This window comes from Lycium barbarum, chromosome 2, assembly GCF_019175385.1.
Source record: "Lycium barbarum isolate Lr01 chromosome 2, ASM1917538v2, whole genome shotgun sequence".
In the NCBI taxonomy this organism is placed as follows: domain Eukaryota; kingdom Viridiplantae; phylum Streptophyta; class Magnoliopsida; order Solanales; family Solanaceae; genus Lycium; species Lycium barbarum.
Genome location: NC_083338.1, coordinates 62,494,154 through 62,513,078, shown reverse-complemented (window position 1 = coordinate 62,513,078; position 18,925 = coordinate 62,494,154).

Here is an 18,925-nt window from a genome sequence, read left to right as displayed (position 1 = left end):
ACCTCCTGATCCACCCATCCTATGCTATTTCTTATGTTGTCTCTTATGCTCCTATTACAATGTTGATTATGCTTTACATACTCAGTACATTATTCTTACTAACGTCCTTTTATTTGCGGACGCTGCGTCATGCCCGCAGGTGGACAGGGTGACAGGCTTGATCCATAGATTACTTATTCAGAGACTACATAGAGGAGCTCCATTTAATCTGGAGCTACAGCTTTTGGGGTATTATTCTTTTATGTCCATACATATGGGCAAGGCGGGGTCCTGTCCCTCCTATACGATGTTACCTACTCTTCTTAGAGGCTCGTAGATAGTTGTGTACGATTAGATGTCTTAAAGCCTTGTCGGCTCATGTTTTGTATAATATTTTGATAGCCTCGTCGGCTCGTGTATATCGATATGGGCATAATCGTTGATGATGTTAGGAATGTGTTGTTGCCCAAATTAGTTTAGCAATATTGATGTATAAAAATTATGCGTAGGCCATGTGGTCCACCTAGATGTGAATATGAATGTAAAGATAAGAGGTGCCCGGGTGGGTTAGCACGGGGCGCCTGTCATGGCCCTCAGGTCGGGTCGACAAAAGTTGTATCAGAGCAGTTCTGTCCTAGGGCGTGTCTACGAGCCGTGTCCAGTAGAGTCCATTTTATAGGTGTGTTGCGCACCACATTTATAAACAGGAGGCTGCGGGCCATTTTTAGGAATGAATGACCTTCTTTCGTCATAAGATCGTGCGATAGAGCCATGATATAAGGATTCCTCTTTCCTTAACTGTGCATTATGTATTTCAGAAATGTCTATAAAGAGAAAAGCTACGGTAGCCCAAAAGGGCAAGACAGTGGTAGAAAAGCGGGCTGAAAGAGCACCGCCAACGGATATAGTGGAAGGTGAATCCCAGAATGCGGCTCAATCTCAATCCTCCTACTTAGTGCCTATTTTCGAGGAGCATGAGGGAACCTCAGCCCCAGCTCCAGCACCTCCAGCTCCTCCATCGGATGCTTCAGGCCAAGATGTAAAAAAGGCCATTCATTTACTTACGCAGTTGGTTGCTGCCCAGACTCAGCGACAAGGTACAGGGCAAGGAGATTGGGTTGTTAGTGCAAGAGCTCGTGTTTTATTAGCTTGAACCCTCCAGAATTCTTCTGATCAAAGCTGGATGAGGACCCTCAGAATTTTATTGATAGGATGTTGAGGACGCTCAGGTTAATGCATGCTTCGGACGTTGAATTGATGGAGTTAGCATCCTATAGACTGCGACATGTCGCGGTCCATTGGTATACGGTTTGGATGGCTTCACGGGGAGTCAATGCACCTCCCTCGGTATGGCAAGAATTTGTAGATGCCTTCGTCCGACATTACTTACCTCCAGAGGTTCGGCGGGCTAGAGCCGATAAATTCTTGAATCTTAAGCAAGGAAGTGTGAGTGCCTTAGAGTATAGACTCTGCTTCAATTATTTGGCTGGGTATGCTCTGGCCATAGTAGCGGATATGGGTGACTGAGTGCACTGATTTGTGAGAGGCCTAGGGCCACATTTGATGGTAGATGCTTGACTGCGTCCCTTCAGGACAACATGGATATTTCGCGCATTCAAGCCCTTGCCCAGAATTTAGAAGAAAGCCAACAACAACAAATAAGTGAGAGGGAGCATGATAGAGAGTATAATAAGAGGGCTAGATCTTCGGGTCCGACGAGTGTGTTTAGAGTTGGGAAAATACATCAGTTTTCTAGGCATTCAGGCCATCCTATGACTAGTGAGCCTCCATAGTTTACAAGCCAGAGATTTGATAGATCTACTTATTCCGGGCCGAGTCAAAGTTTCAGGGCTTTGGGTTCTTAGTCTAGGGGTGATTCGGGTCAGGCAAGGCCACCCGTGCAATTATGTTCCCAGTGCGGGAAGTTACATTGGGCCCAGTGTCGACTAGGTTTAGAGGTTTTCTATGCATGCGGTCGGCCAGGCCATATCATGCGTGATTGCCATTCAGTTGGTGGTACGGGTAGGACCAAGCCTTCAGGATCGACAGCCGGGTCTTCATTGACTATCCACCCTATGGGGCTTCACATACGCCAATCAGCCATGGTAGAGGCAGAGGGAGGGCCCCCAGTTCTAGTGGTCCTCAACACCATATCTATGCTTTGACGGGACGCTAGGATCTTGAGTCTTCTCCCGATGTCGTCACAGGTATATTATTGGTATTTTGTCATGATGTGTATGCTTTGATAGATCCAGGCTCTGCATTGTCATATGTTACTCCATATATTGCTGGTTGGTTTGGGGTCAAACAGGAGTCGATCAAGCCTTTTGAGGTATCTACACCCGTTGGTGAATCGGTAATAGCTAGTCGAGTATATAGAAATTGCGTAATTGTGATTTGTGACCATTGTACTATGGCTGATTTACATGAGTTAAAAATGGTGGATTTTGATGTCATCATGGGCATGGATTGGTTGGCTTCTTGCTATGCCAATGTTGATTATAGAATGAAAATGGTTCGCTTCTAGATTCCGGGAGAACAAGTTTCAGAATGGAAGGGAAATAATGCGTCCCCAAAGGGTAGGTTTATTTCCTATCTAAAGGCAAGGAAAATGATCACAAAAGGTTGTATTTACCACCTAGTTCGGGTTCAAGATATAGAAGTTGAACCGCTAAATCCTCAATCTGTCTCCGTGGTGAATGAGTTCCCAAATGTATTCCCGGAAGAGCTTCCAGGCCTCCCTCCAAAGCAGGAGATTTATTTCACTATTGTTGTGCTACTGGATACAAAGCCCATATCTATTCCTCCTTACAGATGGCTCCCGCAAAGTTGAAAGAGTTGAACGAGCAATTAAAGGACTTGCTTGAGAAAGGCTTTATTAGGCCTAGTTCATCCCCGTGGGGATCACCTGTATTGTTTGTCCGGAAGAAAGATGGCTCCTTGTGAATGTACATTAATTATCGGCAGCTAAATAAGGTGACAATCAAGAACAAGTATCCACTCCCTAGGGTTGACGACCTATTTGATCAATTACAAGGCGCCAGGTGGTTTTCAAAGATAGATTTGAGATAAGGGTATCATCAGGTGCAAGTTAGGGAGAAAGATATTCCCAAGATAGCCTTCAGAACTAGATATGGCCATTTTGTGTTCTGGGTAATGACGTTTGGGCTGACCAATGCACCGGTAGTATTTATGGATTTGATAAATAATGTGTTCGAGCCCTTCCTAGATTTATTTGTGAATGTGTTTATCGACGATATCCTTGTATATTCTAGGTCCAAAGCAGAACATGCTGATCATTTGCTACTGTTCTTAGAGTTCTTCAAACTCGAGAGTTATTTGCCAAATTTTCTAAGTGTGTGTTTTGGTTAAACTCAGTGACCTTTTTAGGGCATGTTATTTCAGCCGATGGTATTCGGGTAGATACCCAAAAGATTGAGGCTGTGAAGACTTGGCCAAGGCCCACAACCCCTACGAAAGTTCGTAGTTTTCTGGGCTTAGTAGGTTATTATAGGAGATTTGTAGAAGGATTTTCTTCTATTTCTGCGCCACTCATGAAGCTGACCTAGAAATCATCTAAGTTTCAATGGACAGATGCTTGTGAATATAGTTCCAAGAACTAAAGAATAGATTAACTTCTGCCCTAGTCCTGACACTTCCAGAGGGATCGGAGGGTGATATTGTCTAATGTGATGCCTCGGGAATTGGGCTAGGCTGTGTATTGATGCAACATGGTAAGGTGATTGTGTATGCTTCAAGGCAGTTGCGGAAACATGAGAAAAATTATCCAACACATGATCTTGAATTGGCGGCAGTAATTCATGCATTAAAGATTTGGAGACATTATTTGTACAGTGTCCACGTTGATATCTATATAGATCATAAGAGCCTTTACTATATCTTCAAGCAAAAAGAATTGAATTTACGGCAACGGCAGTGGTTGGAATTGTTGAATGACTATGATATTGACATCCTGTATCATCTCGGGAAAGCAAATGTTGTGGCTGATGCTCTTAGATGTAGATCAATGGGAAGTTTATGCGATGTACAACCAGAGAAAAGAGAGATAGCTCATGAGCTCCAGCAGTTAGCTAGCCTAGGAGTTCGAGTAGTGGACTCAGGTAGTATGGGAGCTGTCATTCAAAATTCAGCAGTCTCATTGCTAGTAGTGGAAGTGAAAGATCGACAATACGAAGATCTCATGCTCATTCATTACAGAAATACACTCCCCTAGAAGGAGAAGTCATCATTTGAGATTTCGGGAGAGGGAGTTCTCTGATGCTGAGGCAAGTTATGTGTTCTTGATGTTGCAGGATTACGCCATCAAATATTGAGAGAGACTCATTGTTCCCGTTATTCCGTTTACCCCGGAGCAACGAAGATGTGTCATGATCTTAAATCTATGTATTAGTGGAATGGGATGAAGAATGATATAGCGAAATACGTAGCTCAATGTCCCAACTGTCAGCGAGTGAAAATTAAGCACCAATAGTCGGGTGGATTGTTGAAAGCTATAGAAATTCCAATTGGAAATGGGACGAAATTAAGATGGATTTTATTACAGGCTTACCCCATTCCCGATGCAAGTATGATTCTATATGGGTGATTTTGGATAGACTCACAAAGTCAGCTCATTTCTTACCGATCAAAACTACATATATAGCAGAAGATTATGCCGAGCTTTATGTTAAAGAGATAGTGCGACTTCACGGTGTTCCCGTGTCTATTATCTCTGATAGAGGGACTCAGTTTATAGCCAATTTTTGGAAATCTTTCCAAAACGATTTAAGAACTCAGGTAAGTCTTAGCACGGCATTTCACCCACAGACGGAAGGGCAAGCTGAGCGTACCATTCAGACTCTTGAGGATATGCTACGGGCATGTATATTGGATTTTGGAGGTGGTTAGGATGATCACTTACCATTTATTGAATTTACTTATAACAACGGTTATCATTCTAGCATCTAAATGGCCCTGTATGAGGCTTTATATGGGCGAAAGTTCAGATCCCCAATTGGGTGGTTCGAAGTAAGAGAGACCAAATTGGTAGGGCCAGATTTGATCCAGCACGCTATAGAGAAAGTCAAGCTTATACAGGATCGACTATTAACAGCTCAGAGTCGACAAAAGTCCTATACAGCTAATCATCGAAGAGACTTAGAGTTCCAAATGAAAGATTGGGTATTTTTGAAGGTGTCGCCAATGAAGGGCGTCATGAGATTTGGCAAGAAGGGCAACCTTAGCCCCTGGTACATTGGACCTTATGAGATTGTACACAAGGTAGGCCAAGTGGCCTACAAATTAGATCTACCTCCTGACTTGGAGTCAATTCACCCGTTTTCCATATATCGATGCTCCGTAAGTGCATTGGAGATCCTTCTAGAGAATTGTACCAATAGATGATGTCCAAGTTACCAAACAATTGTCTTATGAAGAAGCCCCATTGCCATTTTAGATAGGCAAGTACGGATGCCCAAAACCAAAGAGGTAGCTTCAGTAAAAGTCTTATGGAGAAATAATAATAGAGAGGAAATGACTTGGGAAGCCGAACAAGACATGAAGTTCAGATACCCGTATTAATTTTTACCCCTAGAGGAGACTCAGGCAGAGATGCCATTAGCCTCAGGTATGTAATGTTTTCCTTGATATTTTCCTGGTCGTGTGTGGCCATGGTTTTTGATATTGTTTTTGTAGCTCTATGAGGCAATATATTTTGGGTTGCTATTGCAGGATGATAGTGTTATATCTCGTAATTTTGCACATTTGGATAAATCGAAATAATTGTGACTAGTAAGAGATAAGGCAATATTTTGATCTTATTACATATATAAGTTGTTCATGAAAAATATTGATGCGGAAATATTGAGGAAGGCTAAGGGCAAAATTGAAATTTTAGAAATTAGTTTCAGGAATTACAAAATATTAACCAAAAGTAATTGGGCTAGGAAAAATCAAAAAAAAAAAGAGGGCCAATGTGTGTGTGGCCGGCTATAGGGGCATGGCCTAAGGCCCATGTGAAAAAAATGAAATCTATGAAATAAAAAGAGAGGTCCATGTCATTTTATTCTTCCATCTTCAAGAACCTTCAAGAAAAGAATTGAGAGCACAAAAAAAGGGGCCATTCGGCCGAAAAACAAAAAAAGAGGAAAAAAAAATTGGAAGCCTTTCATCTTTGGTCCAAAAAAATTGTTTCTTCTTGAGTTCCTACTAATTCCAAGACCCTCTTTAACGTGGCATAATCATTGAAGTGAGAAAACTACTTTTGTGGCAAGTCCAAAAATTCTAGTCAAGTGGAAAAAAGTAAGAATTTTCATTCTTTTACATGCTATGAAAGGTTTATGTATGTGTTGTAGTGAGTAGAATTGAATGAAAATTATAAAAATGTTATATGTGGTGTGTGGGCCGTGTGGGTGTGTTGTGTGTGTGTGGTCATGTGGTGCTATTGGGTGGAGGAAGATGAATTAATTTTATGAAGTATGTTAGTTGTGTTGTTGTGAACTCTATGATGCCAATGAAAGACTAATGGTTCAAGTTGGCATGGAAATTGGTTGTAGGTTGTTGTAGGAAATTATGTGATTTTAATATGGTTTTATGTAATTGTGAAAGTGAAGTTGCTAAAGTGTGAATTGTTGTTGTTTCTTATGAATTTGGGAGAAGAAAATGCGACGTTGTAGTCTTGTTGCATTTGTGGAGATTTCGGGTGGAGTATGGTGTTAGTGGAATTGTTTGAATATTGTATAGATTGTTTGAAATATTCTTGAATTGTGTTTGAATGATCTTGGATTAGTAATGAATATGTGAGCGTTGATATTGGCTTGAATGTACGTAGTTGAATTGAATGTGATAAGCTACGTAGAGAAGAAGGTTACTAATGATAGAATGCAATTTAAATTGATTCTTGATATTATTAGTATGGTTGTTGGTATTGCTAGTATGGTTGTTGATGAATTTGGCCGAGTTAAATTCTCGGGGATGTTGAATTTACAAGGGAGATGCTGCCGAAATTTCTGTAGACAAGTACTAGTTAGAATTGGATTTCTAAGTACTTGTAGCTAACGTTTGGCAATTAATGGCGTTATTGTAGATCTTGGAGAACCCGAGACTTGAGTCGAGATTTATTTAGCGAGCGATCGAGGTATGTAAAGCCTACCTTTCCTTCTTTTGGCATGACCTTTATGAAATGAACAAATAACGTATATGTATGCTTCTAAAGAAAATCCTATTCTTAGAGCCACTAGGATGGCTAACATCTTTGACTTCCTTAAGCTATTCCATATGGCTTGATACGTATTTATGATGTTCGAAGATTGTAGTTGTTATGTTTCTGAATGTTGTTCGAAAGGAAATCGAGATGACTAAAGTCTTTGATGAATACTTTGATACGTAAATATGGTCCTAAAGTCTCCATTTGATTTGATCCATAATGTTATTCGAAAGTTTCCTAATATGAATGATACTTGAATTTCCAAATATGGCTTATGAAATGCTTTTAGAAGGTCCTGTACTTCAAAAGCTCGCAACTTTCGTATACGAATTCCGATCTACCCGATACTTGTTTCTGAGCGTTCGGATGTCGTAAACATATTAGTTCATCGAGTCTTGGAATTTATTTATTTATTTATATGCATATGGTTTCTCACTACTCTACTCGTGCATACTACTATGATATCGTTCGCCGAGTCCCGGGCCGGTTCTGTCATCGTGCGCACTATGTTATATTCGGCAGTATGATGTGTTACGGTTCCCGAGTTCCTCGCCATAGGGTCGGGTACCGCTTATATACGGTGTTATGATGTGATATGGCATATGATGTGTTCTGATGTTGTGATATGTTATGATGATACGATATGTTTGGGGATTGTACGGAGATATGAAACCTTCTGGAGTATGATGTGTTGTGGCTCCAGCGTCGGAGTGGCGACCACGTTCCTGAGCCCTATGCATGATTTTTATTTGCATTATTTATGTTTTCAGCACAGGTTTTGATATACTAATTTTGTATCTATTTTCCGTACTTCTCACTTCAGTTATGATTCGGATTACTGTATTTCATGCTTTACATACTCAGCACATATTTCGTACTGACCCCCTTTCTTCGTGGGCTGCGTTTCATGCCCGCAGGTGCAGACGTTCGTTCTGGTGACCCGTCAGTGTAGGACACTTATTCTGCTATTTGGAGTAATCCTTTGATCCGGAGCTCGTATTTTTGGTACATATCTTTTTTTATACATGTTTCTGTATATATGAATATTTGGGGTACGGCGGGGCCCTGTCCCGTCACATGTTTCTGTTATGGTTTGTAGAGGCCTGTAGACATATGTGTGGGTCATGGGTCGTGTTTGTTCGGTTATGTCCGTAACTTATGCCTTAAGCGGTCCCGTTTTCTATTATGGCCGAAACGGCCCATATGTTTGTATATGTATGTATATTCGGGCGATGTGTATTCCGCCAGCCTGCCGGCTTTTGTATGATATTTCTGTTACAGTTAACCGCTTAAGATGACGTCTGTTCTCAGTATTTGTGCAAAATAACGTATAAATTTGAATAAGTCTTTGATATGTCGATTTGGTAAGCGAATGGGTTTGGGTGTCCAATTAGGACACTAGTCACGGTCCACGGGACTGGGTCGTGACAAAAGTGGTATCAGAGCGGTTTGTCCTCGGAATGTCTACAGGCCGTGTCTAGTAGAGTCTTGTTTATCGGTGTGTTGTGCACCACATCTATAAACAGGAGGCTACAGGACATTTAGGATGTTACCTTTCTCTGGATCTTAGATCGTCCGATAGAGCTGTACTATTAGGGTGATCTTTTTCTAACCGATTGTTATGTTTACAGTGATGCCTCCGAAGAAGGCGACGGGTGCCCAGAAGGGCAAAGCGATGGCAGGAGAGACCAGCCAGATACAGAGAGTTACTCGTGCTCATGCTCAGACTATGCCCGATATTGCACCCCATTCAGCGGGTTCTGCTACACCATCACTATTAGAGGAGTCTGGAGCAGCAGCCGCTGCCACCATGGATCAGGGGGCGGCTCCACCATTACCTCCTGAGGCCCCAGCGCCCGATCCTCTAGCTCTTCAGCCAGGGGCGGAGGACAGGGCGATGAGAGATGTTGTGCAGTTATTGACGACATTAGTAGCAGGACAGGCTCGCAGACGCGGGCTAGGGGTGATGATGGTGATAAACGTGACATTTTGAGGGTCCGTGATTTCTTGACCTGTAATCCCCGAGAGTTCTACGGGTCTAAGCCCGAGGAGGACCCCAGGATTTCATTCGACAGATGCAGCGCACACTGAGACTGGTCAGGGCTTCTGAGACTGAGTCTGTCGAGCTGGCATCACACAGATTGCGGGACGTAGCGATTAATTGGTACGAGTCTTGGGAGCTGTCAAGAGGCGAGGATGCTCCTCCAGCTGTGTGGGATGAGCTTACAACAGCTTTTCTCAGCTACTTTTTGCCTCCAGAGTTGCGGCGGGCGAGAGTTGACAGATTTCTACAGCTGAGGCAGAGAGGCAGGAGTGTCCGAGAGTATAGCTTAGAGTTTGATTCTCTGGCCAGATATGCGCCCGCCATTATAGCTGATATGGCCGACAGGATGCACCGGTATATGATAGGTTTGGATCATTACTTGGTTGATAAATGTATGGCGATGGCATCGCAGACTGGTATGGACATTACCCGGTTACAGGCATACGCGCAAGGGATGGAGGACTGGCATAGAGGGCGTCAGCCCGATAGAGACCGTGACAGGAGGTAGCCCAAGAAGGCTAGGTCAGCTGGTTATTCTGGGGAGTCTCGAGGCGGGCAGCCCCAGCAGCAGTATAGCAGATATCCTCCTCAGTCAGGCCGGAGTGCACATTCAAAGTCTACAGGTAGACGGTTTGATGGTGCAGGGCACTCAGGAGCGGGCCAGAGCTACAGGATTTCAGGTTCGCTGGTGAGCCGCGGTTCCAGCAAGGCGAGGCCACCTATGCCTCGATGTTCTTATTGCGGGAGGTCTCACCAAGGAGAGTGTTATCGAGATACGGGTGCCTGCTTTTCTTGTGGCCGCCAGGGCCATATTATGAGAGATTGTCCGTTGACGGGTGGTTCTGGTGGTGCAGCTCAGCCGATGGGGTCAGCTGCTGGTTCATCTTCCATTCCTGTTGCTATGCGCCCTATGGGGCGGGGTACGTCAGCACCAGCAGACCGCGGTAGAGGCCGTGGCGGGGTTTCTGATTCTAGCGGTCCTTCGAATAGCATATATGCCTTGGCCAGCCGACAGGATCAGGAGGTGTCACCAAATGTAGTTACAGGTACATTATTGGTCTTCTCTCGAGCCGTATATGCACTGATTGATCCAGGTTCTACTTTATCATATATTTCTCCCCTTGTCGCTAGTAAAATTGGGATAACACCTGAACCTATAGAGTCGTTCGAGGTAGCTACACCGGTCGGGGATTTTATTATAGCGAGGCAGGTATATAAGGATTGTTCTGTGATTATATGTGGTCGTTGCACTAAAGCCGATTTGGTAGAATTAGATATGATGGAATTCGATGTTATCATGGGCATGGATTGGTTAGCCTCTTGTTATGCTAATGTTGACTGTCAGAAAAAGGTAGTTCGTTTCCAGTTTCCAGGGGAACCAGTTATAGAATGGGCAGGAAATACAGCATCGCCGAGGGGTAAGTTTATTTCATACCTCAAGGCCAGAAAGATGATTAAGAAAGGGTATATTTATCATTTGGTCCGTGCGCATGATACTAAAGCAGAAACACCTACTCTCCAGTCAGTTCGGGTTGTTAATGAATTTCCAGATGTATTTCCGGATGAGCTTCCAGGTCTCCCCCCTGAACGGGAGATAGAATTTACGAAAGATGTGCTGCTAGATACTCAGCCTATATCTATTTCTCCTTACAGAATGGCACCTGCAGAACTGAAGGAATTAAAGGAGCAGCTGAAAGATTTATTAGAAAAAGGCTTCATTAGACCTAGTACGTCCCCCTGGGGAGCACCGGTATTGTTTGTAAGAAAGAAAGACGGGTCGTTGCGGATGTGCATTGATTACAGACAGCTGAATAACGTGACTATAAAGAATAAATATCCCCTCCCCCGGATTGATGATTTATTTGACCAGTTGCAGGGTGCTAATATTTTTCGAAGATAGACTTGCGCTCGGGTTATCATCAGGTGCGGGTACGAGAGGCAGATATTCCAAAGACTGCTTTCAGGACCCGGTACAGGCATTATGAGTTTAGGGTGATGTCTTTTGGGCTAACTAATGCTCCAGCAGTATTTATGGATTTGATGAATCGGGTATTCAGGTCGTTTCTAGACATGTTCATAATCGTATTTATTGATGACATTCTGGTTTATTCACGATCATCTGAGGACAGTACTCGGCACTCTCCGGCAACAAAAATTATATGCTAAGGTATCCAAATGTGAATTCTGGTTGACTTCAGTGGCATTCTTGGGGCATATCGTCGGAGTTGATGGTATTCGGGTTGATACACAGAAGATCGAAGCTGTAAAGAATTGGCCTAGGCCTACGACACCGACTGAGGTACGCAGTTTTCTGGGATTAGCAGGGTATTACAGGAGGTTTGTGGAGAATTTTGCTTCGATTGCAGCACCATTAACGAAACTAACTCAGAAGGCAGCAAAATTTCAGTGGACCGATGCTTGTGAACGCAGCTTCCAGTTGCTGAAGGAAACATTGATTACAGCTCCAGTTCTAACTCTTCCAGAGGGGTCAGACGGGTATGTTATTTATTGTGATGCTTCCGGCATTGGGATAGGTTGTGCACTAATGCAGCATGGTCGAGTTATAGCCTATGCCTCCCGGCAGCTCAGGCCGCACGAGAGAAATTATCCTACTCATGATCTGGAACTAGCCGCGGTAATTCATGCTTTGAAGATATGGCGGCATTACTTATATGGGGTTCATGTTGATATTTATATGGATCACAAAAGCCTTCAGTATATTTTTAAGCAAAAGGATTTGAATTTGCGGCAAAGAAGATGGCTCGAGTTGTTGAAAGATTATGACGTTGACATTTTATATCATCCTGGGAAAGCCAATGTTGTAGCAGATGCACTTAGCCGCAAGTCTATGGGCAGTTTGATCGACGTGCAGCCAGAAAGGAAAGAATTAGTTCGTGAAATTCATCAATTAGCCAGTCTTGGAGTCCGTTTGGCCGATTCTGGAAATATTGGGATTTCTGTCCGAGAAGTTGCTGAATCATCTATTATGGAAGAAGTAAAACGACGTCAGTACGAGGATCCTATTCTGGTACAGTACAGGGATGCAGCCCTTGCTAAGGAGAAGACCCAGTTCGAGATTACATCTGACGGGGTATTATTATATAGTGGCAGGTTATGTGTACCTGATGTTGCAGGGCTGCGGCGATAGATTATAGGAGAGGCACATTATGCTCGGTATTATGTTCACCCGGGGTCAAAAAAAATGTACCATGATCTCCGATGTTTATACTGGTGGGATGGTATGAAAAGAGATATCGCCGAGTTCGGTGCTCAGTGCCCAAATTGTCAACAAGTTAAGATCGAGCATCAAAAGCCCGGTGGATGGCTACAGGAAATGGAAATTCCAGCTTGGAAATGGGAATAATTAATATGTATTTCATTACAGGTTTGCCGCGCACTTCTCGGAAGTATGATTCTATATGGGTTATTGTTGATAGGCTGACAAAATCATCCCATTTTCTTCCGGTCAGGACCACCTATTCGGCTGAGGATTATGCCCGGTTGTATATTAAAGAAATAGTAAGGCTTCACGGAGTTCCTATATCTATTATATCCGACAGAGGTGCTCAGTTTACAGCAAATTTCTGGAGGTCATTTCAGGAGAGATTAGGGACTCAGGTGAGTCTTAGCACCGCATTCCATCCTCAGTCTGACGGACAGGCCGAGCGTACTATGCAGACTCTGGGAGATATGCTACGGGCCTGTGTTATTGATTTCAGAGGTAGCTGGGACGATAATTTGCCACTTACTGAATTTTCTTATAATAATAGCTATCACTCCAGCATCCAGATGGCACCGTATGAAGCCTTATACGGCAGAAAATGCATATCTCCGATTAGTTGGTTCAATGTGGGTGAAACTAAATTGATTGGTCCAGATATGATCCAGCAAGCAGTTGATAAGGTGAAACTCATTCGGGAACGGTTATTAGCAGCCCAGAGTCGACAAATATCATATGCAGATAAACGACGTCGACCTTTAGAATTCCAGATTGGCGATTGGGTATTTCTGAAAGTGTCACCTATGAAAGGTGTAATGAAATTCGGCAGAAAAGGAAAGCTCAGTCCGAGATATATTGGGCCTCATCAGATTGTTCGAAAGATTGGCAAGGTCGCCTACGAGTTGGACTTGCCATCCGATCTGGAAGCAGTACATCCGGTATTCCATGTATCAATACTCCGTAAGTGTATTGGTGATCCTTCCAGAGTATTTCCTATAGAAGATATCCAAGTAACAGAAGAACTGTCCTACGAAGAACAGCCTGTAGCGATTTTGGATCGTCAGGTGAAGAGACTGCGTACCAAAGATGTGCCTTCTGTTAAGGTCTTGTGGCGCAACAATAACCGAGAAGAAATGACCTGGGAAGCGGAGGACGAGATGAAGAAAAAGTATCCTCACTTGTTTCCTATGCCTACAGGTAATCTAAATTCCTTAATTGGTTATACTAATTGGTGAATGAATTATATATGCTGTCTATAAAAAGAAACTCCCCAAAATGCTTGCAAGACCCTATAAGGCTAGTTTAACATTCGAGGACGAATGTTCTAAAGGGGGGAGGATGTTATATCCCGTAATTTTGCACATTTGGATAAATCGAAATAATTGTGACTAGTAAGAGATAAGGCAATATTTTTATCTTATTACATATATAAGTTGTTCATGAAAAATATTGATGCGGAAATATTGAGGAAGGCTAAGGGCAAAATTGGAATTTTGGAAATTAGTTTCATGAATTACAAAATATTAACCAAAAGTAATTGGGCTAGGAAAAAAAAAAGAGGCCCAATGTGTGTGTGGCCGGCCATAGGGGCATGGCCCAAGGCCCATGTGAAAAAAATGAAATGCATGAAATAAAAAGAGAGGTCCATGTCATTTTATTCTTCCATCTTCAAGAACCTTCAAGAAAAGAATTGAGAGCACAAAAAAAAGGGGCCATTCGGCCGGAAAAAAAAAGAGGAAAAGAAAATTGGAAGACTTTCATCTTTGGTCCAAAAAAATTGTTTCTTCTTGAGTTCCTACTAATTCCAAAACCCTCTTTAACGTGGAATAATCATTGAAGTGAGAAAACTACTTTTGTGGCAAGTCCAAAAATTCTAGTCAAGTGGAAAAAGGTAAGAATTTCCATTCTTTTACATGCTATGAAAGGTTTATGTATGTGTTGTAGTGAGTAGAATTGAATAAAAATTATAGAAATGTTATGTGTGGTGTGTGGGCCGTGTGGGTGTGTTGTGTGTGTGTGGCCGTGTGGTGTTATTGGGTGGAGGAAGATGAATTAATTTTATGAAGTATGTTAGTTGTGTTGTTGTGAACTCTATGATGCCAATGAAAGACTAATGGTTCAAGTTGGCATGGAAATTGGTTGTAGGTTGTTGTAGGAAATTATGTGATTTTAATATGGTTTTATGTAATTGTGAAAGTGAAGTTGCTAAAGTGTGAATTGTTGTTGTTGCTTATGAATTTGGGAGAAGAAAATGCGACGTTGTAGTCTTGTTGCATTTGTGGAGATTTCGGGTGGAGTATGGTGTTAGTGGAATTGTTTGAATATTGTATAGATTGTTTGAAATGCTCTTGAATTGTGTTTGAATGATCTCGGATTAGTAATGAATATGTGAGCGTTGATATTGGCTTGAATGTACGTAGTTGAATTGAATGTGATAAGCTACGTAGAGAAGAAGGTTACTAATGTTAGAATGCAATTTAAATTGATTCTTGATGTTATTAGTATGGTTGTTGGTATTGCTGGTATGGTTGTTGATGAATTTGGCCGAGTTAAATTCTCGGAGATGTTGAATTTACAGGGGAGATGCTGCCGAAATTTCTGTAGACAAGTACTAGTTAGAATTGGATTTCTAAGTACTTGTAGCTAACGTTTGGCAATTAATGGCGTTATTGTAGATCTTGGAGAACCCGAGACTTGAGTCGGGATTTATTTAGCTAGTGATCGAGGTATGTAAAGCCTACCTTTCCTTCTTTAGGCATGACCTTTATGAAATGAACAAATAACGTATATGTATTCTTCTAAAGAAAATCCTATTCTTAGAGCCACTAGGATGGCTAAAATCTTTGACTTCCTTAAGCTATTCCATATGGCTTGATACGTATTTATGATGTTCGAAGATTCTAGTTGTTATGTTTCTGAATGTTGTTCGAAAGGAAATCGAGATGACTAAAGTCTTTGATGAATACTTTGATATGTAAATATGGTCCTAAAGTCTCCATTTTATTTGATCCATAATGTTATTCGAAAGTTTCCTAATATGAATGATACTTGAATTTCCAAATATGGCTTATGAAATGCTTTTAGAAGGTCTTGTACTTCAAAAGCTCGCAACTTTCGTATACGAATTCCGATCGACCCGAAACTTGTTTCTGATCGTTCGGATGTCGTAAATATATTAGTTCATCGAGTCTTGGAATTTATTTATTTATTTATTTATATGCATATGGTTTCTCACTACTCTACTCGTGCATACTACTATGATATCGTTCGCCGAGTCCCGGGCCGGTTCTGTCATCGTGCGCACTATGTTATATTCGGCAGTATGATGTGTTACGGTTCCCGAGTTCCTCTCCATAAGGCCGGGTACCGCTTATATACGGTGTTATGATGTGATATGGCATATGATGTGTTCTGATGTTGTGATATGTTATGATGATACGATATGTTTGGGGATTGTACGGAGATATGAAACCTTCTGGAGTATGATGTGTTGTGGCTCCAGCGTCGGAGTGGCGACCACGTTCCTGAGCCCTATGCATGATTTTTATTTGCATTATTTATGTTTTCAGCACAGGTTTTGATATACTAATTCTGTATCAATTTTCCGTACTTCTCACTTCAGTTATGATTTGGATTACTGTATTTCATGCTTTACATACTCAGTACATATTTCGTACTGACCCCCTTTCTTCGTGGGCTGCGTTTCATGCCCGCAGGTGCAGACGTTTGTTTTGGTGACCCGCCAGTGTAGGACACTTATTCTGCTATTTGGAGTACTCCTTTGATTCGGAGCTCGTATTTTTGGTACATATCTTTTGTTATACATGTTTCTGTATATATGACTATTTGGGGTACGGCGGGGCCCTGTCCCGTCACATGTTTCTGTTATGGTTTGTAGAGTCTTGTAGACATATATGTGGGTCATGGGTCGTGTTTGTTCGGTTATGTCCGTGACTTATGCCTTAAACGGTCCTGTTTTCTATTATGGCCGAAACGGCCCATATGTTTGTATATGTATGTATATTCGGGCGATGTGTATTCCGCCAGCCTGCCATCTTTTGTATGATATTTCTGTTACAGGTCACCGCTTAAGATGGCGTCTGTTCTCAGTATCTGTGCAAAATAGCGTATGTTAAATTTGAATAAGTCTTTGATATGTCGATTTGGTAAGCGAATGGGTTTGGGTATCCAATTAGGACACTAGTCACGGTCCACGGGGCTGGGTCGTGACAGATAATGCCATATTATAGGGAAAACTCTGGTTAAATTTTTATAGGATCCAACCTATCATTCGAGGACGAATGTTCCTAAGGGGGGGGGGGGGGGGGGGGAGAGAATTTTACACCTCGGAAATTTCCGGGACTTCTTGCCTTGTGGATAGGCTAATGTGAGCTTAAGGTGATTATGAAATCCTCACGAGGATAAGGAAGATATTAGATAGCTTAAGTCATATTCGGAAAGGTTTTCGCTATAATTGAGCTAATATTTATTTGGTGTTGTCTTGAGAGGCTGCTATAGGGCCTATTATATGGTTAATGAAGTATTATTTAAGTGCCAAGGAGGTTCTACGAGGATTGGAAGTCAAACGAATCGACGAGAGGAAGTTTCGCATAACTAGGAGTTATATGACCACTTATACGGTCCGTATAACTTTATACGGCCCGTATAAGGACGGTCTGTATAACATAGCCTTCACAGAAAGGGTCATTATCATGGTGGTGTTATACGACCACTTATATGGTCCGTATAACTTTATACGGTCCGTATAAGAGGGTCCGTATAACTTGACCCATATCAGAAAGGGGCTTTTCCATGGTGGTGTTATACGGTCCACTTATACGGACCGATATTATACGGACCGTATAAGTGGTCCGTATAAGTCCATCGGGCTGAGTTTTAAGTTTTTGTACAAATAGATGGCCTTGGTTCATTCATTTCATTTTTCATCTCCCACAAGTTTTGAGAGCTCAAAACCCTTCTCCAAGCATATCCCACCCTAATCCAAGAGAAAACCAAGATCAAATAGCTAGATTTAAGGTGTTCATATGTTGGAAGGCTTACTAGGTTTAATAGACTTCAAGAACAACTTTAGTATTGAAGCTAGGGTTTTCACCCAAGGCGATATCTTGCTCCAAAGCCCATTCTTATGAGATAAAAGGTTAGTTTTCATGCTTATTTCATGTTATTGAGAGTGCTTGGTTGTAGAAAAACATGGGTAGAAGAAAAAAGTAGAAAATAAAATCTAAATGTAGATTTTATGAAGTTTTTTTAGTACTAAGCTAACTTAAGTTGTGATTCTTAGTATGATATGGATATAATCTTGTTATGGAAGGTAGTAATAGTGATAAGGAGCATTGTATGAAAATGTACTAAAATGGGTGTGAAGTTGTTGGTATAAGTTGAACATAAAGGTGAATTTTGAAGCCATAATGGAAAGTGATTACATGGTTATGATATTGTGGATGTTATTATGGATGTTTGGGAGTTGTTTTGTAATATGGTAGAAGTTGACGAAATAAGGGAAATGCTGCCCAATTTTCATTAAATCATTAATTATTTTAGTTTGAATTTAAGAGTGTCATTAAAGCTTAACCATGGTTTGAATCCTTCTAAATGTAGATTGTTCAAGCCTCGATAGTGAACGTTAAGTAGTTAAGAAGACAAAGAGGTATGCAAGGCAGTCATGGTTCCTCGCTATATATATATATATATATATATATATAAATATATGTACTTTCATGAGTTCCGTAATGTCTTCCAAATTGACTCTATCTCTAAGATTACCAAAGCTCGTGATCCTTGATGCTTTCACGATTCCATTGCATCCCTTCTATAATAGTTGAATCCTCCGAGGATAGATGTAACGAAAACGATGATGGTAATGATCTTGATGATACTTATGGGCTCTTATATATACGTGTCTAAGTATGTATGACTATTATGTAACATCGAGCTTGTATGGCCATGATGCAAGCCGAGTTGCCTTAAGAACATTTCGAGGACCGTCCCGCGGAGTCAAAGTTTGGATGATAGCATGGAGATAACGGATGGGAGATGGAAGAGCATTAGAGTGGCCAACGAGCAAGGAAGGCTATGTTTGCGAGAGGCCACATTCGCAAATTCAAGATTTTCATCTCCACAAGGCTAGCCAAACAAGGCCCTTGCCTCATTAATGGCATTTATGTAATAAAGTAGTGTCTTCTTTATTTCATTAGTATAAATAGCTAGTCTTTTATTTCATTAGGGGATTTTGGGATGAATTGATAAATTGATGAGTGATTTTTAGAGTTATCTCTAGAGAGAGAAACTTGTGAGAGAGGCCATGGATGACTCTTGTTGAATCTTTGATTGTTGAGAGGTTGGTTACTTGGGAATTCAATTCCCTTGAGGTCAACTTAAGAGTTAGGGGCTAATTAGTTGTGTAATTAGGAGGTCAAGACTTTAATATAGTTTTGGTTGCTTAATTCTCTCTAATCTT